The sequence below is a fragment of the Macrotis lagotis genome, chromosome 2, assembly GCF_037893015.1.
Source record: "Macrotis lagotis isolate mMagLag1 chromosome 2, bilby.v1.9.chrom.fasta, whole genome shotgun sequence".
Classification (NCBI taxonomy): Eukaryota; Metazoa; Chordata; class Mammalia; order Peramelemorphia; family Peramelidae; genus Macrotis; species Macrotis lagotis.
In genome coordinates, this window is record NC_133659.1 from 288,682,446 (window position 1) to 288,707,320 (window position 24,875).

Sequence of the window (24,875 nt, forward strand, 5' to 3'; positions counted from 1 at the left end):
TAGATGCTCTGAGGCTCATTAGCAGTCATCTTCATTTTTCTGACCCTTGCCATTCTTCTTACATCTTACCAACATATTCTTTTTGTTTGTTTGTTTTTGTTTTTGTTTTTGCAAGGCAGATGGGGTTAAGTGGCTGGCCCACACAGCTAGGTAATTATTAAGTGTCTGAGATGGGATTTGAACCCAGGTACTCCTGACTCCAAGGCCAGTGCTTTATCCACTATGCCACCTAGCTGCCCCTCACCAACATATTCTTACCAAGGATCAAATTTCTCTTCTTCTAAAGTCACAGTTTCTCCTTTGAATAATTCAGTATCTATTATCTCCCAGTTTTCCTCTTATTTGCTTTGTGAATTAATGTGTCTTTCAATGGTTAGACATAGAATTTGTTTTATCAGAGATAAAAGTTATGGCTTGAATATGAAGCTTGAATATGAATTTATGAATGTGCCCAACATGATAAACCATGAGGACTTCAGAGCAAAATTGGGTGAATGACTTTGCTCTCTGCTTATTGCCAATCTTTTTGATCATCTGCCAAGAGAGAATTGGGTATACATATAAAAGACTCTCACAGGGGTACCTAAGTCTTTTTCTGACTGTTTATATGAACAATAACTTCTATAAGACTTCAGGCAGAGAAAGTTTTAGTAGCTTGTAGAACATGAAGTCATGATCATCCTTTCTATTGCTTCTGTCTCTATTGTGTCTACTATTTCCTGCTTTAGGTGAAGGGGTATTAGAGGCAGAACAGACTAACCTGTGATCTTGTGAGTTCTGAAAGCTTTGAAAGACTGACAGAACACCATGGGTTCAGGAACTGAAATCCATGCCAAAATATGTAGGCATCCTGCTTAATCCATCCCAACAGTAGATGATACCAAGTTTCTGCAACAAAGGAAAAACTGTCCATCTGTCTCAACACTTTTGAAAGAGACCTTGGAGGTGTGAATGCTTTGCAGTAAACATTTCAAGTTGGAACCCACTCTTCCTAGGGATCAAGGTAGCATAATGCTCCCATTTTGGGAAGGATGTGATTGAACTTTTGTATTTGCAATATCTTCCCAAGAAATATACCTCTTATGAAAGCTAATTCATGGCAATTAGTTCAATGATATTGGGACATTAAATAGATAAGATAGGTAATAGATTTTAAAAAAGAGATCTAGTAATGGCTAAAAATACCTCACTAAAATTTTTTGGGTGTGTGTGTCTATAAAAACTTTGTAATTTAATTTAATAGTTCATGTAAAGAGAAGGTCAAACCAACAATCTTCATTTTTCTCTATTGCAAGATCTTAAAATCACTCATTTCCTCTTCTGGGAGTTCTCTTCCCTCCTCAATCTCAAGCATGCTAGATTCTGAAGACCTCATGCTCTAGCAACTAGGACTCAGTGCCTTCATTGTTTCTGGTCATGGAACTAATTTCTCACTCCCTCCCCATTCTTGTTGCCATGCCCAAGAGCAGTGGCCTCACTGCAACCACTTTTCAGAAAATTCCCACCCCTCATATGCTCAGATTAAAAAGGGAGTAAATATAAATCTACTTTGTAATTTTGTATTTAGTATTTCAAATCAAAATGCCTTTGAAAATAGAGTGTGTAGTTTGGGTTATAGTTAAAAGGTAAAAGAAAGTTTCTTCCATGGACAGGAGTATTATGTGCTCCAAGCCTTTTCTATCCCTGGATGGGTGCCTTGTGCCAGTTTCAGATGGTTCTAAGTATGTTGAAGAAAGTATGAGCAAGTTTGATTTTGTTTAACTAGAAAGATGGGTATGAAAGTTTTGGTTGGTAACTTGAGTTTGAAAGTTAATGTATAAAAATTGAAACTGCTCAATAATGGGAGTTATAAAATGATAACATCTTGGATGGTTAGAAGCTTATCATTCTAAATAGAAGGAAGATTTCAAAATAAGAACCCTTTTATCTTTTGGATTTTAGAATTAAACTATTAAAGGACTTATTTACAATAATAATGAGCAGTAATTCATCATCTGAATTAGGGTATCATTATCTTAAGTTTTCAGGGTCTAGCCCCAATTTAGAATGTTTTAAAAGTATAATGATTTGATTTCAGTCAGAAATCTGCAAAAAAAAAAAAAAAAAAGAGAAGTGCACCCTTTAGAAATTGGTCTATCAATTTAAATCAGGAGATAAAATCTGTAAGCAGTTTCGTGAACAGGAGCAGCTTGCTGGCTATTGCTCAGTTATATCATCCCTGCTATACCTGCCATCTAGAGAACTGGATTTTTACATATAGTTAAGAGGGAATTGCATACTAAATTTTTAATCTGCAAACTTATAGCTTTTGTAGAAATTTCTATTCTTTTTTAATTATATAAATATTTTATTTCTTTTTAATTATATAAAATAGTTGTTTCTACCTATCACTTTTGGGGTAAGGTTTTGAATTTTACACTTTCTCCCCCCCCTTCCCTCCCTCTTCCCCCCGCAGAAAGCAGTCTGATAATCTTTACATTGATCAAAATTGAATGTGTTGAGAGAAAAATAGCCTTGAGGAAAAAATAAAATATTAGAGATAGCAAAATTATGTAGTACATAAGACAATTTTTTTTAATTGAAGGTAATAGTCTTTTGTCTTTGTTTAAACTCCTCAGTTCTTTCTCTGGGTACAGATGTTATTCTCCATCACAGATACACTGAAATTGTCCCTGATTTTTGCATTGATGGAAAGAGCAAGTCTATTAAGGTTGATCATCCTTCCCATGTTGCTAATTAGGGTATATTAGGGTTCTTCTGGTTCTGCTCATCTCGCTCAGCATCAGTTCATGCAAATCCTTCTAGGCTTCTCGAATTCTCATCCCTCCTGGTTTCTAATAGAACAATAGGTTCCATAAAGTACATATACCAAAATATGTTCAGTCGTTCCTCAATTGATGGACATTCACTCAATTTCCAATTCTTTGCCACCACAAACAGAGCTGCCATGCATATTTTTGTACAAGTGATATTTTTACCCTTTTTCATGATCTCTTCAGCGTATAGACCCAGTAATGGTATTGTTGGATCAAAGGGTATACACATTTTTATTGCCATTTGGGCATAATTCCAATTTGCTGTCCAGAAAGGTTGGATCAATTAACAGCTACACCAACAAGGCATTAGTGTCCAGATTTCCCACATCCCTTCCAACATTGATCATTGTCCTTTCTGGTCACATTGGTCAATTTGAGAGGTGCTTTAATTTGCATTTCTCTAATAAGTATTGATTTAGATCAATTTTTCATATGACTATGGATAGCTTTGACTTCCTCATCTGCAAACTGCCTTTGCATATCCTTTGACCATATGTCGATTGGGGAAATGGCTTGTTTTTTTTTTTAATAAATTTGACTCAGATCTCTGTATATTTTAGAAATGAGTCCTTTGTCAGAAACACTGGTTGTAAAAATTGTTTCCCAATCTACTACATTTCTTTTGAACTTGATTACAGTGGTTTTGTTTGTGCAAAAGCTTTTTAATTTAATATAATCAAAATTATCTAGCTTGTTTTTAATGATGTCCTCCATCTCTTCCTTGGTCATAAACTGCTTCCCTTCCCATAGATCTGACAGGTAAACTATTCCTTGTTCTCCTAGTTTACTTATAATATTGTCTTTTGTGTCTAAATCCTGCACACATTTTGATCTTATTTTGGTATAGGGTGTGAGATGTTGGTCTAATCCAAGCTTCTTCCATACTAACTTTCAATTCCCCCAACAGTTTTTATAGAAGAGAGAGTTTTTATCCCAGAAGCTGGACTCTTTGGATTTATCAAATAGCAGATTACAATAATCATTTTCTTCTGTTTCTTTTATACCTAGTCTATTCCACTGATCCACCACTCTGTTTCTTAGCCAGTAACAGACAGTTTTGATGACTAATGCTTTAAAATATAATTTTGGATCTGGTAAGGCTACACCACCTTCTTTTGCATTTTTTTCATTAAATCCCTTGATATTTTTGATTTTTTTGTTTCTCCAGAAATTTCTATTCTTAAAAACAAAAACTGAGGGTTGGCTAGGTGGTGCAGTGGATAGAGCACTGACCCTGTTGTTAGGAGGACCTGAGTTCAATTCTAGCCTCAGATACTTAAAAATTACCTAGCTATGTTACCTTGGGAAAGTCACTTAACCCCATTGCCTTGCAAAAACTAAAAAAAAAAAAGACTCTGAAAGCAATAGTTGTTGTTTATGAACATGATTAATAATTGAACTGTTTTACTATAGACAATATTTTATAAAATCTGTTTTTATATGCTATTTAGGATTACAGTATTGATATATCCCAAATCTTTTATTGTTTGTTATAAAGCACTATGATGAGTACAACAGTGATAAAATGAGTTATGGTTTTTCTGTGATAACCTCTTGTTGTTATCACTATGAGATTATAGCCAATATGTGATCTTTACAATCTGAACTTGCCTAAAACTTGAATATTAGAATTTGCTATTTAAAGACCCCATGAGACTATAAATCAGCCTTCTATCTGAGTCTGGATCTAAGTATGGTTGTCAAGGAATGCTACTTGGGTCAATGATCATGATATCAGTAACCCTATGATTTTTTGACATGCAAACTGCAGGTGATATTCCCATAAGGAAGGTTGGGAGATCAACTATTTGGCAGGCTCTGAGGTGGGCTTCTCTTGACTTGACTTCCCCTATATGACATTTGCATTGTCTGCAATGTCTCACCTGGTAGATCTTAAGTTTAGCTCAATGCAATTGCCATCTATAAATTTTGTCTGGAAACTGGCATCTAAATAAATAAGAGAACGTTTCCCATATATCCCAGGTCTTTATGGTAAATTACTATAATTATTGTCAGGTAGTCAGTATAAAGATATTTTTAGGTCAGGGATGAAGTCATTCACATTTACAGTTATCTTAAATCTAACAGGAAGATAAGCAAGTGACATCTTCTACAGTCTCTATGTTCCTGTGATAATTGAGATCCTTTGATGTCTCACAATACTAAGGGGATTCTATTTTATTTGGGGGGTGCGGGGACATTGCAAGGCAATGGGGTTGAGCGACTTGTGTAAGGTCACACAGTTAGATAATTATTAAATGTCTGAGGTTGCATTTGAACTCAGGTCCTCCTGACTCCAAGGTTGGTGCTTCATCTACCCTGTATCACCTAGCTGCCCCCTGCTAAGGGGATTTTAAGTAAAATGATAAAGATTTCATGCCATCAGGATATGATTTTCTATTATAACAGTCTTGGTTTCTGTTTTGGGGGAGGACTATTAGCTCAACTAGTTATATCAGAAGAAGGATGGCCTGTGGACTTTCTTAAAATTGTCTTAAAATGAGATCAATTTTCAACTAAGGATTATTTTAAACATTGGGAAAAAGAAAGTTATAAATATTTTACTTGTAATGAACTGATCTAAAATTATTATACAAATTCGGGTTAATGTGACAACTTTTAATAAATTCATTGTTGTATTAGAATCCTTATTCTTAAATTATTGATATGTTAATGAAATGATAATGTTTGTCTTTTGTTCTTGAAGAAGACCTTGACATCAGGGCAGGTGATGCCATGACAAGTACATAAATTGGATTTGAGTGAGGGGGTGCTTTGCTAAGTCACCAGCCTCACTTTCTCCTTCAGAGCCATCTGGGTCCAGTGGCCAGATATGAATCAGAATGACTAGAAATGGCCCTGAATGTGAGACAATCAGGGTTAAATGACTTGCCCAAGGTCACACAGCTAATGTCAGGAGTCTGAGGTTGGATTTGAACTCTCATCCTCCTCACTCCAAGGCCAGTGCTGTATCCACTGTGCCACCTAGCCTTCCTGCTTAATATAATTTGAGGAAAGTGAATAACACCAAATACAAAACTGATTTCTTAAGTTTAAAACTAGGTTTTACTTTTCTAGTTTATAACTAGAGTTTTTGTGTACATCAAATCAAATCGTAATTTCATTGGCTCCAAAGTTTCACTTTCTAATGATGGAAATAAAAGTTTTGAAATCCTTAAAAATTAGCATGGAGATTTTATCCAGAATTAAAGATCTCTACAGGTAACTCTACTCTAGAGAACCAGTGAGATAAGATACAAAAACACAGAACTACATCAGATGTATCGTGAAAAGAAGAAATGGACTCAAATTTTACTTTGCTGTTTCCACTTCTTATCTGTTTGTTCTATATAGCCAAGAGGAGACTGCTTGCTTTGACACTGTAAATGCTTTACTCATCTTTGTGTGCTGTTATAATCCTTATATTGATTGCCCATATCTCTTGGTAACCTTAGGTCCCCATGATATGCCATTTCTCCCCCTCTACCTTCTTGGTGCTCCTGACTTCGAAGTCTTTCTGGCACTGTGTCTTTTCTCTTTCCATTGCTGCTTGGCTCCCTCTGCCTTCCTCTTAGTAGCCCAAAGGTCTTCTTAAAAAACCATCTCTTGGAATATTGAACCCCCTAGTTGGTTTAGATGCAACTGTGGCAAACACAAGTCACTGAAACTGTTGAGTGTGTCATCCCTACCTTGCCACCATTTACCTTGGCCACACCTTTATAGAACACTTTTAATTCTTTTTAAAAAAAAATTTTTGTTTTATTTATTTATTTAAGGCAATGGGATTAGGTGACTTGCACTACCTAGCTGCCCCACACACTTTTAATTCTAATGAAACTCCTTGCTTTATGGCTGAATAGAACTCTACTAGTCTGAAACCTTGGTCTCCTAACATTTTTTACCAATGTTTAAATCATATACTGATGTCATGAAATCTTTATTACTTAAAATCGCCTTAGCAGGGGCAGCTAGATGATGCAGTGTGGATAGAGCACAGACCCTGGAGTCAGGAGGACCTGAGTTCAAATCCAGCCTCAGACACTTAAATAATTACCTAGCTGTGTGTCCTTGGACATGTCACTCAGCTCCACAGCCTTGCAAATCTCCCCCCACCCAAATAAAACCCCCAAAAAAAGAAAATAAAAGAAAATCCCCTTAACATTGTGAGAAATCAAAGCATCTCAATTATCATGGGAACATATAGATTATAGGGAATGTCAGTTGCTTAGCTGCCTGTTAGATTTAAGATAAAACTAGTTTTTAGGGGGGTTTTTTAAGTATGTTTTTTCCTTTCTTACCTGGTCTATCTCTAGAAGGCAAGTCATAGCCTTTCAACAAAACACCTTTTACACTTTGCATGGAGAACCCAATGAGATTCATTCTACTTGCCCACTACTTTGTTTCTTCTTTGGTCCTTGACTCTTTAACTTCTTGGTTAAGTTTGTTTCTTCCATACTATAAGCCTTCAATTTCCAAATGATTGCTTTGATGGAAATCAGCAAATTCTAACTTGTTTTCTTGTATTCTACAGATTGTCAGTTCAGATCCCTCTCCAGAGATTGGGATTGAAATGCTTCCCCTTCTCCACCTTCATCCTTGTGTCAGCTTGAAGATGTGATAGAAGATGGACCTTCAGCCCTTCTTCCCAAGAAAAACATTTCATCCCCTTATCTCCATAAGAGGGATTTTGATGGGGCACGCCAATTAATGAGCCCCCTCACTAATATTCAAATCTGTTCTGAAAATCCTTCCTGGATCCTGGCTAGGATTGGAAGTTCTAGGTATGACTTAATTACAGGCTCTGCAGTCTCTACCTCTGCTTTTACCAAAGGTGTTTTTGTCTTCTGGTCACCATCATCAGTGTCCACTACTTAGGGTCATCCTTTCCCTTTTACTTTTTACATGAGGATCAGGGTATGATTTGCTTAGAGAATCACCTACTATTAGCACTTGGGGTCTTCTTTAATATCAAAAAACCTTCCTTAATAAGCAAGTTTATAACAATTATAAATTATATCTCTTCAGTTTCTTGGTGGTACCAGCATCTGACATACAGACGTACTTCAAACAGACAATAATATATCCAAGATCATTTTTTCTCTTTTCTTCTTTCTTCTCTCCCTAAAACAAGAATATGTCATGGCCCTCTTTGCCAGAGTACCTCCCAAATCTCAGGCCATAGTACCCAATAAAATGCCAACCTGGCTGGGAGAGAGTGTCCTTTTCTCATGAATTCTTCTTCAGATATCTTATGCCAAACCTGAATATTCTGGGGATATAAACCCTAACACGAATATGAAATTCATATTATTCTAGGAGAAAATTTTAACAAAAGAAGAAAAAGCGTAGATCTTTAAATGCTAAAATTGTGCTTTAAATGAGATGATGTATATAAATTCCCAATCACTTTCAATTGTGAAACTGAGAGTATTTCTCTTTTGTTATTCCATAATTTCTTTCATTTTTTGTTTTTTGTTTTCTGAATAGGAAACTTTTTCTTCCCTTTCTAGCTTTTTAGCATCCTTCTTGGCTCTCCTGAGGTCACAGCCCAGGTGAAGATGAGCCTAGAGTTCTCCAATATTTCCTTTAGGATTTTTTTTTTGCAAGGCAATGGGGTTAAGCGGCTTGCCCAAGGCCACACAGCTAGGTAATTATTAAGTGTCTGAAACCAGATTTGAATTCAGGTACTCCTGACTCCAGGGCCGGTGCTCTATCCACTACACCACCTAGCCGCCCCGAGTTCTCCAATATTTCAATGGCATTTCTCCTAATTTGGAATCAGTAAAACCATCATAATCTTCTTCATTTCCTCAGGTACTATTATTGTTTCACTCACCACCCCCCCTTTTAAGGTTTTTGCAAGACAATGGGGTTAAGTGGCTTGCCCAAGGTCACACAGCTAGCTAATTATTAAATGTCTGAGGCTGGATTTGAACTCAATTCCTCCTGACTCCAGGAGGAGTCTATCCACTATGCCACCTAGCCACCCCTTTCCTCTCTTTTTTAACACTTAGGACTTGACCTAGGGCCCCACTCTTTATTATGTATATTTATTCTATCAAATTACTGAACTTGCAGGTGGGAAGTGAAAAGATGCCAACACTTTCTTCATTTTATTTGATTGATTGCTTTCGGCTGAATAGTTATTACATTTATAACCAAGAACTATTCAAAAAACAGCAACCAGAGTGATCATTAGAGCTGGACTCTGTAATAGAATTTGTAGTAGAATTTAGTTCAAGGAAAAAAACCTCCAAGTCTAGTATCTTCTTCTGCCAGGTGATCTTCAGAATCTTCCTAAGACAATTCAAATGGCATAGTCCTGGTAGACTATCCAGGTTTCACAGGCATATAAAAATGAGGTCAGCATAATAACTCTGTAGACCTTCAGCTTGACAGGCAGTCTAAGACCTCTTCTCTCCCAGTTTCCTGCAGAGCCTCCCAAACACTGAGTTAGCACTGTGGGTCAACTACATTAACACTATGTACTTTCCAAGGTTCCTGAGAGTATCTGTGTGAACAAAGAAAGCCTTTGAATAAATATTAACAATATTATGCTTCCTATGAACTTCTCTGTCCTGATATCCAGGTTGCAACCAGAAATATCAGTTTAGAACAGTATACCAGTGGCATCAACAGAAAGTGGGTGACTGGTGGAAACAATAAGTTAGACTAATAGAAAACCCAGTATATGAAGATTTGTATGTGGTGCATAAGTGACACCATTAAGGGATATTTGGGACTAGGGCTTATTTATTGTAAGTTATAAATATATCTCATCAACTATTTGATTACATAAAAACACAAGCTTAATGAAACAATAATAAAAGGTACATTAACTAGTGTGAATGGAAGACAAAGCTGGTGATGCAAATGATTAGCTAGATGGAATCCAAGGTCAGTTTTAATTTCAATGACAATAGGATAAAGATCTGAAGGTTATAAGTAGAGCAGGGAAAATTTTTGCATATATGGAAAAGAAAAAGGGTTTAAATGTTAATGTTTCATTATATCAGGAATCTAATTTCTTCAGAGTATATGGATACTCTATGAATTTCAAGAATTGTATAAAACAATTGTTGTCTTTTAAACAAACTGATAATGAGCCTATTAAAATGTAGTTAAGTTTGGTCCTCAGAAAATTATAATGCAATATATCATCATACTGGGGGTGGCTAGGTGGCACAGTGGATAAAGCACCGGCCCTGGAGTCAGGAGTACCCGGGTTCAAATCCAGTCTCAGACACTTGATAATTACCTAGCTGTGTGGCCTTGGGCAAACCACTTAATCCCATTTGCCTTGTAAAAACCTAAAAATAATAATAATAATAATATGTTAAAAACCAGTTTAGGCCTAATGGAAAAAGCAAAACAAAAGGCAAATGAGAAGAATGCCTTAAAAAGCAGAATTGGCCAGCTGGAAAAGGAGATTAAAAAAAAAAAAGCTCTGTGAAGAAAATAGCTCCTCCAAATGCAAAATGGAACTAAAGGAAGCTGATGACTTTGCAAGAAAGCCAGAAGAAATAAAACTGCCAAAAAAGCCAAAATTTGAAGGAAATGTGAAATATCTCATTGGAAAAACAACCAACCTTGGAAACAGATCCAGAAGAAATAATTTAAAATTTGTTGGGCTATCTGAAAGCCATGACCAGGAGAAGAGCCTAAACTTCATTTTTCAAGAAAATACAGCAAAATTGCCCTGAGATCCTAGAAACTGAGGGTAAAATAGAAATTGAGAGAATTTACTGGTCACCCCATGAAACAGATCCCAAAAGAAAAACTTCCATGAATATTATAGACAAATTCCAAAACTCCCAAATCAAAGAGAAAATTCTAAAAGCTGCCGGAAACATACAATTCAACTACCGAGGCTCCATAGTCGGGATTATACAGGATCTAAAAGAATCTACATTAAGGGCTTGTAGAGATTGGAATATGATATTCTGGAAGGCAAAAGGTCTTGGTTTATAATCAAGAATCAACTACCCAGCAAAACTGAACATCTTCTTTAAGGGAAAAAGATGGACTTTCAATGAAACAGGGGACTTTCAAACTTTCCTATTGAAACAACTAGAGCTGAACAGAAAGCTTGATCTCCAAGTACAGGACTCTGGTGAACCATAGAGGGGGTGGAAGAGAGGTACTAACTATGAGGAACTCGATGATGTTGAACTGTTTGTATTCCTGCACGGGAAGAAGATATTGATAACTCATATGATCTTTCTCATTTATAAGAGCTGTTAGAAGACAGGACATAGGAAGGAGCAGAATATAATGGTATGATGTGGTAAAGGGATGGAGTCAATGGGCGATGGGGGACAGTACTGGGAAGAAGGAAAAGGAGATGAATAAGAAGCTGAGAGATTTCACATAAGATTCAAGAAAAAGCTTTTTCACTGTAGGGAAGGAGGGAAGGCAAGGGGGAATGAGTGAGCCTTCATTCTCATTGAAAATGGTTCAGGGAGGAAATGACATACACACTTAATAGGGTGAGGAAATCTATCTTACCCTGGAGAAGGATGGGAGGAAAGGGACGGGATGAGGGGGAATGAGAAGAGGGAAGGGGGTAATAGGTGATAGAAGAGAGGGAAGATTGGGGGTGAGGGTACTCAGATGCAACACACTTTCGGACAGGGCCAGGATGAAAGGAGAGAGAGAATAGAATAAATGAGAGTGGGGAGAAATAGAGTGGAGGTACAGCTAGTTATAGCAACTATGGGAAAAATATTGAAGCAACTTCTCTGGTGGACTTATGATAAAGAAAGCAACTCAGCCCAGAGACAGAGCCATTGAAATCTGAACACAGACTGAAGTACAATTTTTTTTTCTCTCTCTCTCTATTCTTGAGGTTTCTCATCTTCTTGGTGTGGGGAGGGGGTTTAAGTTTATTCTTATGTTTACTCTTATAGCATTCAATTTACATTAATGTGTGGCATGGAAACAATGTAGAGACTGTCAGACAGACTTCTGTGGGGGAGGAAGGGAAGGGAGGAGGGGGGGGAAATTGTAGAATTCAGAACCTTGCAAAAAATGATGGGTATATATTACTATTGTATATAATGGAAAGCAAATAAAATGTTAAAATGTTAATAGTAAAAAAGGGGGGCTATCAAAGACAAAGCCCAGCTGTGGTTGGGGTCAGGATAAGGATACCAGACCTGGGCATCAGAAACTCTCTCAGGATGTAAGTTGAATTGCATATATTGTTTCACAGCTCCTTAATTTTAAATTTGGAAAAACTCTATCCTTCTGCAATAACTGGCCAAATGTGCTAATATTTACATCCCCACAAATTAAATGCTGCAAATAAAATCTCAAGATAAACATTTTCCTATCATCATTGAATTATAACTGATAGCTTTGACAGCAAAAAGAAACAGAGCAGAGCAATTTATAGCCATGCCTGAAAACAGGTGGAATTATTTTGTCTTCTGCTTTTGTAAACTTTCACTATTATTAATCATCTATGACATACATAAGAGATACAAATATAAAGATTAGTTCAAAATCAAGATTTCACAATTAATCACATGAAAGGTTAAAATTCAAGAGCTGTTGACAGAAGCAACAGTTAGTTCAATAAACATTTCCTGAGCATTCACTATGTGTCAGATACTATATTGGGCAATAGAAGTACAAAGATAGAAACTTACCATTCCTTCCCCTCAAGGAATTATCTGCTGTCCTTTACTATTTTCCTATAACTGTGTCACTTCTCCTTAAGTCACAAGTATACTCAATAATGAATTGGTTTTGTTGAGTTTTTACCCTTCTTTCTTTCTTTTTTTTTTTTGGATACAAGTCATTTTGGTAGCACCCTACTACTTACACCTATTATATGCTTTCCTTTAACTTTTCATATTAAGTATTTTTAATAAATGAAAAATGTGTCATCCCTCCCTTCTAATTCCAACACCATATCACATTGCCACTGAAAAAGAAAGAAAAACAAAAAGCCTTGTTACAAAAATGTATAGTCAAGGAAAACAAATTCCTGCATTGACCATGTCCAAAAAATATGTCTCAATCAATACTCTGAGTCTATTACCCTTCTATCAGGTGGCAAATAGCACATTTCATTTATCATGAAGTCCCTGGAATTATAAATGGGTATTAAATTGATTCTCTAATGCCTTTTTTGTTTGTTTGTTTTTGCAAGGCAATGGGGTTAAGTGGCTTGCCCAAGGCCCCACAGCTAGGTAATTACTAAGTGTCTGAGGTCAGATTTGAACTCAGGCACTCCTGATTCCAGGGCCAGTGCTCTATCCACTATGCCACCTAACTACCCCTCTAATGCCTTTTGAATCATCTTCATAAGATAATTGGAGCACAGTTCTAGAGCTGACCTGCTCAAGGTCACACAGTTAATAAGCATTAGAGTCAGAATCAGAATTCAGGTCCTACAAGTAGTAGCATCACCAGCAGAGCATAGATTTAAAAAAAAAAAAGATATGCTTTGGCATCAGTAAGCAGTTTGGAATCACTGAAAGCATGGCAAAATTACCTATAGTGAATCTACTTTTATATCATGAAGGAAGATTAATTTAAAAAGCAGAAATGTATTCACAGATCTGAAGCTATGTAGGTCAAGAGACAGTCTAAATTAAAAGTGCCGGGAAATTATTTTTAAATGATCCATTTGAATTTTGGAAAATAATTCAACTGGATGAAAGTCTTCATTCCAAATAAGAGGTTGACTGATTTGTAATATAGCCTTTATTATTAGTCTCTATCCCTTTGGAGGGAGTAGTATGAATCATTTTACAAAGATGAAAGTATTGGAGTTGACTTCAATGGAGTTTAGAGTCAAAAAACTCAAAACCCACCAAGAGTAGGTTACTATTACTTCAGTATCCCAAGTAAAATCCAAAATGTTTTTGGTTATTTCTTTAATTTTAAGCAATCAATCAAAACTGCTTAAAAATTGATGGCTTCTTAGAAAACTTCAAGTCCTTTAAGACTTCAAAACACAGCTGCTTAATGGGAGGTTGGAAAGTTCATATTTTTAAAATACCCTCACTTCCTCCAAAAGGAAATGTGGGAATTTGTTACCATCAAATCATCCATAATGCCCAATGAAGGAGTTAATATTTCACAAGATGTTTTATAGCCTTGCTCAGTAACTTCAAGGTAAAATGATCTGACAATAAGGCTTCAAAAGGAACCTCAGATGAGCTTCAAAGAACCTACCTCTAATTCACGGAATTTCTTTGACTGAGAGACCTTTCTTTAAAATGTTCTCTTTTTTAATTCAGGACAAGGCATAGACTGCTTTATGAGGCTCTATCTGATTGTCCTTGTCCGCTTGTGCTCTGTTTTTGCTGGTATCGGGAGAAGAAAGTGGTCCAAAACCTTCCTGAGGAATATGTCTTCATAACAGGTTGTGACTCTGGGTTTGGAAACTTATTGGCTAAGCAATTGGATCTTCAGGGACTGTGAGTTCTAGCCTCTTGTCTGACAGGAAAGGGAGCAGAGGAGTTGAAGAGGAATACTTCTGACAGGCTTGAGACAGGCTTGAGACAGTAATTCTGGAAGTAACCAAGACTGAGAACATCATTGCAGCAACTCAATGGGAGAAAAAGGTAGAGCCTAATATCCACTCAATTGGCTATCTTTTAACTCAGGACTTTCATCTTTGTAAAATAGATCTTATACCTCCCTTCAAAGGGTCAGAGACTATATTCAGGTTGAATCAGAGCCACAGAATATTTTGCAAGTAAGGCAGAGAAGTATATATCTCCATATCTCACATTCCAAAAGTATTTTTACTAAGAGGAATTTTTAAATTTTAATTTTAAAAATTCTTTCTTGCAAAATGTCCTTTTAAATTTCCTTTAAAACCATTATCTTTAAAAAGTAACTCCACTGGCCAAAATGGACTTATTAGCTTTCCCAGAAGCTCAAACATTGAGTAACACACCTATGGGAAGATGATTAAGGGTTGGGGATGGAAAGAGGTATGACCAAGTACTCTCTTTTGAGGACATGCATTCTACAAGATGTAGGAAAAAGTTAAGTGAAAGCTGTGGTCAACAGAAAGGATTACCTACAACTAAAGGAATCAGTCTCTAAACTCTGTCAAAAAATCAATTTTTTCCTTCTCTAAGGTAGTTACAATAAATCTTATTTTTCTAACTCACTAGATGTCCCTTGTTTATGACATTCAATCTCCCATCCTCTGAATTTTTGTGTAGATTATTCTCCGTTTCTAAACCCCCCCCCATTTACCTCTCCCTTTTGTAATCCCAATCTCCAGTCAGCTCAGTGGTCATCTCCTACAGAATTTTCAGATTTTCACTACCTACTTGTTACTGCTGTCTTAGAACCTGAATTAACTCTGTCTTTATCTATGCACACATTGTATCTCCCATTAGAATATAAGATTCCCTGAGATTAGGGATTATTTTGGTCTCTATGTACAACCATAAAGGCTGAGAGAAATTAAATTGTACTGCCTCCCTAGTCTCAAAATCTCCCCACAGACAAGTTCTACTAGTAAGATAACAGGAGTACAGAACTTCTTTTTATTAAATATTTTTTGAATTTAATTGAAATCCAAACAAAATGGAACCATTTATTATCTGAAACAGTATGCAATTAAATGGGGACTGGGAAGGAAGCACAAGGGTGGCCTGTAATGTATAGTTTCATCTTGGCCCATCTAAATACATCATTGCATTATTTTCAATTTGTTGACTCAGATTTGACACAGAGGGAATGAGGGTGAGCACTATAAACATGGACAATGGAGACAAATGCTGTGAAGTAAAAAACTGATAATAATTATTGACAAATTTTGAAGAAGAAAAGCATTGAAGCCTAGGTATCCAGACTAAAACAGAAGTTCAAAGAAGATCTCTGAGGCGCAGCTAGGTGGCACAGTGGACAGAGCACTGGCCCTGAAGTCAGGAGTTCCTGAGGTCAAATCTGACCTCAGACACTTATTACCTAGCTGTGTGACCTTAGGCAAATCACTCAACCCCATAGCCTTGCAAAAAAAAAAAAAATTAGAAAAAAGAAGACCTCTGAAGCAAATCCAGATTACATGAATAATAACCTTTCACCTACCTACTGATCAGGTAGTAAACATGCTAAGGTCTCTCGAGCCAAAGAACCATTACCCAGAAATCACAGGACAGATGATCTTTAATCTTTGCAATGGAAGAGAATTCTCAGAAATAACAGATAGAGATCTTACAGAGCCCCGTTTTACAAAGCTCTATGAAGAAGAGCTAGACTAAGACCAAAGTGTTAGAGGGGCATGCCTTGACAGAGTTCCTTCTTGCATATCAGGATTCTGGAAGCAACCAATCTACTCATCATCAATAAACATTTATTCAATATTAGGCAATGTGCTAGGCTCTGGGGCTACAAAAAGAGTATATTATTGTTTTTTAGGAGAATAAAAGAGGCCTTTAAAAAAAAGAACTATCCACTAAGAACCAAAAGAACAATTGGATGGAGCAATGCAGTCTTTTCCTATTGACATGGTGGAGTTGAGTATGGGGTTTGTGAGGTAGGAATAAGCTTGAGTTTTATTTCCAAAGCATTCTATTTATCTCCCCAGGCCTCTGGAGTTTGGTAAATAATGCAGGGTCAGTTTACCCATATTCCGCAATGAGTGACTCAAGAAGAAGGATTTCCTCACGATTTTACATGTGAACCTGATTGGGCTGATTGACGTGACTCTCAGCATGCTCCCAGTGGTGAGAAAGGCACAAGGAAGAGTGGTCAATGCTTCTACTATAGCAGAGAGACTATCAATGGTTGATGGAGGATACTGCATCTCTAAGTATGGCATGGAAGCCTTTTTCAGACAGTCTCAGGTAAGGATTGCTCTATTCACAGGCACTTGAATGCAATAGGAGGCGTTTGTTTTGGGTTTCCTTTTGTTTTGTTTTTAAAGTTTTGATAGTTTGTGAAGCAATCACCCTGGTTTTTTGGAGTTTTTTATTATTTATTATTTATTTCTTTAAAACTGACTTGTTGGTTTGTTGTTGTTAATATTGTTGAATCATGTCTGACTCTTCATGACCCCATTGGGATTTTCTTGGCAAAGATGCTGGAATGTTTTGCCATTTTCTTCTCAATTCATTGTTATAGATGATGAAACTAAAGCAAACAGTGTTCAGTAACTTGCCCAGTGTCACCTAGCTAGTAAATATCTGAGACCAGGTTTGAACTCCAGTCCCAAGACTCTACCCATTCTGCCAACTAGCTAATCAACTTGTTGGTGCTTGCAAAAAGGGGGCATATGGGGTGTTCCAGGATGACTAGTATCTCAGGTGTGAGATATTTTTCAGGGCTAATCATTCACCTTTAGTGCCAAGCTTTCACTCAACTGTCACTTGGATCTCCAGAAAGCTGTAGCATGCATAGCAGACTTGCCCCATAAAACATCTGTGTAGATGGGCTAAACCAGATTGAGGTTAACCAATAGGCCTCAAACCCATCAGTGAGTTAGGGGATGTCTACCTAAGCATGTGAAAACTTCTCTCAGGGGAATGGGCAGATGAGATCCACTTGTACCAATGGCCATGAAGGTGACTAAAGTCTAGACTTCAATGACCCTGGAAGAGAGATTGAGGTTGCCTCTTTGATTCATCTCTGGAACTGTCCTGGTAATACTTTATTCCTAACTTGTATAAAATTGCTTTTGCCTTTGTGGGAAGCACTTTGTTTCAAGAGCCACTGATCGATCTGTTTAGTTCCCTAACTGTGTTTCAGAAGAGAAATGGCTCCCTTTGGTGTTCAAGTGGTTGTCATAGAATCAGTCAACTTTAGAACACTCATCCTCAATCCTGATAATATGAATAACATACTAAAGAGGCTGTGGAGCCAAGTCTCTCTGAAAATCAGAGAAGCCTATGGAGAATACTACTTCAAAGTAAGTTTAAGTCAGTCTGATAACTCTAAAAAGAAAATGTCTAATTTTTCTGCTTCATTTATTTTTCTATTCATGTGTTCATACATTTCTGTTATCTCAATTTTCTTTCTATTTCAGATTTCAAAGATATGAACTCTTTCTTATCATTAAGCATGGAGCATGCTTTGACAGCAGTTCACCCAAGGACCCACTACATTGTTAAGTGGACAAAGTCATTTTTATTCCTCTGACTTATTTACCAACGTCCCTACTTGATTTTATACTTTCCAAATTTATTTATAGAGTCAAACCTGCTCATGCTTTGCTTTAGGGTAGAACCTAATGAAAAATTAGTTGAAATTTGTTGAATTATTAATTAGTTGAAAATTCAGTTGAAATTTGGAGGGTTGGTTTTCAATCAAGTTCTCTTTCCAAAGTAGATGAATTATTGGTGCTAGTGGAATTGTATTATATGTCTTACTAAAGACAGGGATTCTGTGTGTTTTAATTTACAAATTTCATATCTTCAATAGAAGGTGAAAGAAGTCATACACTTTTGCCTAGAAAGTACAACAGTTGTATAAAAGATGAAAGGATCATGCAGGCTCTTTTATAAAAAAAAGTTATGCAAATTGGAAGCTGATAAATATCACACTTAAAGCATACACAGAATAACTTGGAGATAATCAAAAGAAGTTAGGTGCTAAGATTGTGGAGAACCAGTTAAGTCTTCTTATAGAAGGTAGAATTTTGGCTGAAACCAGAAGGAAGATAGGAAATAGGAAAGAGTACCAGGCAGTGTGAGATAACCAGTGAAAATGCCTAGGGTCAGGAGGATGTTTGTTTGAATCCTGTCTCAGTCCCTAATTGTGTGATTCTGGACAAGTTTCTCAACCTCTCAGTCTCAGTTTTCTCATGTGTAAAACTTGGATAATAATAGCACCTACCTATCTTGAGAGTATGTAAAGTGCTTTGTGAAACCTTTAAGAGCTGTATAAATGCTAATTGTTAAGATTAGTAGCAGCTGTCAAAAATCAAATGTGACAAAACAGTTAAATAGTCAAATCTATTTAGCATAACTTGGGGGAAAAAGCTGATTTGGAATCTAAGGACCAGGGGTGGAATTCACTCACCTTTATAAATTTTAACTGACTGTCCAATTTAAAGAGAACCACCACCACTATCAGAAGGAGCCGATGCCTGAAATGTTTTAGATCTCTTGAGATCCCAGCTAAAATGCCACCTTCTACAGAAAGCTTTTCCAATCTCCCTTAGTTATACAGCTTTCTTTCTTGTTGTGGTTTTGATTTGCAGTGAGTTCAGAAGATCATACATTATTCGTAAATGGTTGTTTACTGTTGTTTTCCGCATAGGCTGTGAATTCCTTGAGAGTGGGGAACCATGATTTTACCTTTCTTTTTATCCCTTAGCACAGGGGTACATAAAACTGGTATATAAAAATCAAAATAAATGGTTATTGATAGATTGACCGACCCCTCTGTGTCTCATTTCCCTATAAATTAGACGACTTCCAAAGATAGCTTTCATTTTCCAATCTATGATCCTCCAAACTCACTAGAAGTCAAAACCACAAATATTTAAGTGCTTATTGTGAGCAAGGAACTCCACAACATTCTACTCTAATTCTTCATGAAATCATAGAAGTGATCCTGGGTTCATTGAAGGCCATGTTAGTGGAATGTAAGCACCAGCTAGTTCTAATACACCAGAAAAGCTGTCAATATGACCCTACCAATAAAGTAAGTTTGTTCTCTGTGGGCCAGTCTAGTTAAAACTGAAACGTTCATTACCAGTTGGGTGACCAATTTATGATAAATTCTTTAACCATGAAATCCATGAAATGAGAAAAGCAAGAACAAATAAAAATAGCCATTCTTCATTGATGGTGATAGAGTGGCATAAATGGCAGCAAAGAATTCTGAAACAATTAGGATTTAGACCATTTTTAAACCTTAAATTAGTTGTTGACATTTTTAAAAATGTGAAATATTTCAAGGACATGTGATGGAAAATGTCATCTACATTCAGAGAAACAACTGTGGAATTTGAATACAGATTAAAGCATACTATTTTCACTTTTTAAGATTTTTTTCCTTTATGTTTTTTCCCTTTTGTTGTGACTCTTCTTTCACAACATGAGTAACATGGAAATGTATTTAACATGATTGTGAGAGTATAACCTATATCAGATTGCTTGCTCTCTTGGGGAGGGTGGAAGGAAGAGAAGGAGAAAAAAAAACTGGAACTCAGAAGCTTACAACAAATAAATGTTGAAAACTATCTTGGAACAAAATTAGATAAAAATAATATAGATATTTGTCAAATAAATGGAATGCTACTGGAAGAGCTAGATCATATCAATCTTTATATTCTTATTAAAAAAATCAGAATAAATAAGGTACAGCTAAATGAAAACAGTGACTTACAGATTCTTCTTGGAAAGGGGAAATGATTTGGCAGATTTGATTTTATCATATATCACATATGATATATATATATATATATATATATATATATATATATACATATGATATATGCATCATATATCCAAAATGAAGAAATATAATTTCATGGGCTTTTTGGTCACCATTAGTTGCAGACTTCATTATAAGTAGTTATAAAAATACAACCATTATCATAATTGCATAAAAGTGAACTAAAATAAGTTGCAAAGGATTAAAATTCTATGAAAAACCTGGTTAGACTTCCAAATTAAATTAGCAAACACTCTGATGACTTCAGTGCAAAGTTCCATAACAGTGAAGTTGTTGAGAAACTGAGAAAGCATAATTCAGATAGAAAAAAATTAGTTATATCAAAGACCTGTAAACAAGATAAAAGTTTTGTGTCTTTGCATTATGATTATTTTCTTTAGTATAAGACTTAGTAGTCACTGGACATGGTTAGTACCAAATAACTTTGTAAAAAAAATGAAAGGGATTATATTTTTTTCAGGTATCAATCACAGTTTGGTTATTTGATTCCTTGATAAGTTCATATTGTTATCAAAGCATCATCACAGGTTGATTGTTTGATAAGCAACATTGTTTCAAATAACATCACATTATTATTATAATCATTTTTTACCTTATCCCCTTTTCAAGTACCCTGCATGGACACACAATCCTCCTCACGATCCAAAATATAATCCAAAGCCAAATCATTTCTTGAACTGTTTGTGCCCCTCTCCACAGGCCTATTTTCTCTCACACTTGACCCTCCCCTCTCCAAGCAGGATATTTAACCCCTTGTTAAGTGAAGCACAAATTAAGTCAAACCCTGATCTAATTAACTACAAGAACTTAAAGATCTCTTAATACAGGGAGACTCTGAAGGTCTCACTTGAGAACTTTACAAATGATTATAAATTGTGAGAGAAACTGACTCAGAACCATTAGACAAAGTACTAAGCTTCATCAGCATAGCAGAATTAAAGTGGCTCAAAGGATAATGAGACACTTATATTTAAAATTAACATCCCTGGTGAAACAAGGATGCCTATTATCACCACTACTATTCAATATTGTGTTAGAAATGTTAGCTTCAGCAATAAGAGAAGAAAAAGAAATTGATGGAATTAGAATTGGGAAGGAAGAGACAAAACTCTCACTCTTTGCAGATGACATGATGGTAGACCTAGAGAATACCAAAAAAATCATCTAAAAAAACTATTAGAAATAATTAGCAACTTTAGTAAAGTTGCGGGATATAAACTAAACCCTCGTAAATCCTCAACATTTCTATATATGACTAGCAAGATACAGCAGAAAGAGCTAGAAAGAGAAATCTCATTCAAAGTAACCACAGACAATATAAAATACCTGGGAGTCTATCTGCCAAGGCAGACTCAAAAACTTTTTTGAGAACAATTACAAAATATTTCTCACACAAATAACTGGGATTCAAATAACTGGGCAAACATGAACTGCCTATAGATAGGTGGAGCTAATATAATAAAAATTACAATTCTACCAAAAACTAAACTACCTGTTTTAGTGCCCTACCAATCAAAATTCCAAAAAATTACTTTAATGAGTTAGAAAATTTTGTAAGTAAATTTATATGGAGAAATAAAAAGTCAAGAATTTCCAGGGATTCAATGAAAAAAGTACAAAAGAAGGTGGCTTAATCTTACCAGACCCAAAATTATATTATAAAGCATCAGTCATCAAAACTGTCTAGAATTGGCTGAGAAATAGAGCAGTGGACCAGTGGAATAGACTAGGTGCAATAGCAGGAAATGATTATACTAATCTGTTGTTTGATAAACCCAAAGAGTCTAACTACTGGGATAAAAACTCTCTTTTCGATAAAAGTTGTTGGGAAGATTGGAAGTTAGTATGGAATAAACAGATTAGACCAACACCTCACACCCTATAGCAATATAAGATCTAAATGGATATAGGATTTAGACATAAAAAAATATTATAAGCAGACTAGAAGATCAAGGAGTAGTTTGCCTGTCAGATCTATGGAAAGGGAAGCAGTTTATGACCAAGGAAGAGATGGAGAACATCATTAAAAAACAAACTAGATAATTCTGATTACATTAAATTAAAAAGCCTTTGCACAGACAAAACCACTGTAACCAAGATCAAAAGAAATGTAGTAAATTGGGAAACCATTTTTACAACTAATATTTCTGACAAAGGACTCTTTCTAAAATATACAGAGAACTGAGTCAAATTTTCAAAACGGGGGCAGCTAGATGAATAGAGCACTGGCCCTGGAGTCAGGAGTACCTGAGTTCAAATCCAGTCGCAGACACTAAATAATTACCTAGCTGTGTGGCCTTGGAAAAGCCACTTAAACCCATTTGCCCTGCAAAAAAAAAACCTAAAAAAAATTTTTTTTTAAAAAGCCATTCCCCAATTGACAAATGGTCAAAGGTTGTACAAAGGCAATTTACAGATGAGGAACTCAAAGCAATCCATAGTCATATGAAAAATTGCTCTAAATCATGACTTATTAGATAAATGCAAATAAAGCATCTCTGAGGTACCATTTCACATCTCTCAGATTGGCCAATATGACCAGAAAAGATTATGATCATTGTTGGAAGGGATGTGGGGAAATCTGGGACACTAATACATTGTTGGAGGAGCTGTGAACTCATCCAACCTTTCTAGAGAGCAATTTGGAATTACACCCAAAGGGCAACAAAAATGTGCATACCCTTTGATCCAGCAATACCACTGCTGGGTCTATACGCTGAAGAGATTATGAAAAAGGGTAAAAACATCGCTTGTACAAAAATATTCATAGCAGCCCTGTTTGTGGTGGCAAAGAATTGGAAATCAAGTAAATGTCCTTCAATTTGGGAATGGCTTAACAAACTGTGGTATATGTATGTCATGGAACACTATTATTCTATTAGGAAACCAGGAGGGATGGGAATTCAGGGAAGTATGTAAGGATTTGCATGAACTGATGCTGAGTGAGATGAACAGAACCAGAAAAACACTGTACACCCTAACAGCAACATGGGAGTGATGATCAACCTTGATGGACTTGCTCATTTCATCAGTGCAACAATCAGGGACAATTTTGGGTTATCTGCAATCAATGGAGAAATACCATCTGTATCCAGAGAAAGAATTGTGGAGTTTGAACAAAGACCAAAGACTATTTACCTTTAATTTAGGGGGGGAACCATTATCTTATTATGTAATTTTGCTATCTCTCTTATACTTTATTTTTCTTCCTTAAGGATATGATTTCTCTCTCATCACGTTCAACTTAGATCAATGTAGACCATGGAAACAATGTAAAGACTAACAGACTGCCTTCTGTGGGGGGTGGGGGAAAGGAAGCAAGATTAGGGGGAAAACTGAAAACTCAAAATAAAATCTTTTTAAAAAAAAATAAAGTTAATACCCCTGCTTTTCATCAAGACTTTTTGTCTCAAACATAGTGATATCATCTCAGACTTCTTCATTGGAGAAACAAGACCCAACTATACCCTTATCCTTTAAGTCCAATCTCTTCAATTATATTCAACCCTTTAATTATCCTGAGAGAAGTAAAGTTCTCAAGAATTAGAAGTGTTATATCTTCCATTTTAGGGTTGTATACAATTTGATGGTCTTGACTAACATTTGTTTTGTTGTTTCATTTTTTTCCTCCCCCTTTTCATTTACCTTTTTATGCAACTCTTGAGTCATGTATTTGAAGGTTGAATTCTCTTTCAATTCTAGTCTTTGTATCAGGAAATTCTGGATGTCCTCTATATCGTTGAAGATCCATCTTTTTCCCTGATAGAATATGGTGAATTTTGCAGGGTTAGTACATTCTGCATTGTGATCCCAGGTCCTTTTGCTCTCCAATATATGATATTCCAAGTTTTCTGATCCTTCAGTGTTGAGATTGATAGGTCCTGTTTGATTCCGATTATGTTTCTTTTGTATTTGAATTGGATATTTTTGCTACTTGCAATATTTTTGCCTTTATTTGAGAGTTCTGGAATTTGGCTATTATGGCCCTTGGAGGTTTTATCTGGGGTCTCTTTCTGGTTGGGGTTCTCTGCATTCTTTCATTGATTATATTGTTTTACTGTTCTAGAAGATTTAGACAGTTTTCCCTTATAAATTCCTGCATGATGTTTTCCAGGTTCTTTTTTTGATCTAGGCTTTCTGGTAGTCTGATGATTCATAGATCGTCTTCCTTGGATCTATTTTCCAGGTCATTTGTTTTCACTAAAAAGGTCCTTTTTTTCAGCCTTTTTATTTTGTTTGATGGAATCCTGTAATCTCATAGATTCATTGATTTCTATTTGTTCAATTCTAATTTTTATGGTTTTATATTCTTCAATTACCTTTTGTGTTTCCTTTTTAAAGGTGTTGAACTCTCTAGTCAATTTTTCATAATTTTCCTGCATTGCTCTGATTTCTTTTTTCCATTTTTCTTCTTCCTCTCTTCTTTGGTTTTGAAATTCTTTTTAAAGCTCTTCCATTAGCTTTTGTATTTGAGTCCATTGCAATGTCTAGATACTTCCCCTGTGAGTGATTTTTCACTGATTTCTTCTTCAGACATGACATTGTCATGATATTTGTCTATAACGTAGTTTTCTAGAGTGAGAGCTCTTTTAGTTTTTTTTGCTCCTCTGTTGTTTTAGCTCTGCTCCTAGGGTATAGGAAGTATAGATCCAAGCTTCTTTTTTTGTTGGGGATAGG

General features: G+C 35.9%; 1 pseudogene; it reads left to right on the top strand.

Annotated features, from left to right (window-relative positions):
- The first annotated feature begins 14,091 nt into the window (after positions 1-14,091).
- Positions 14,092-24,430, top strand: LOC141515071 (retinol dehydrogenase 7-like; annotated as a pseudogene).
- The last annotated feature ends 445 nt before the right edge of the window (positions 24,431-24,875 follow it).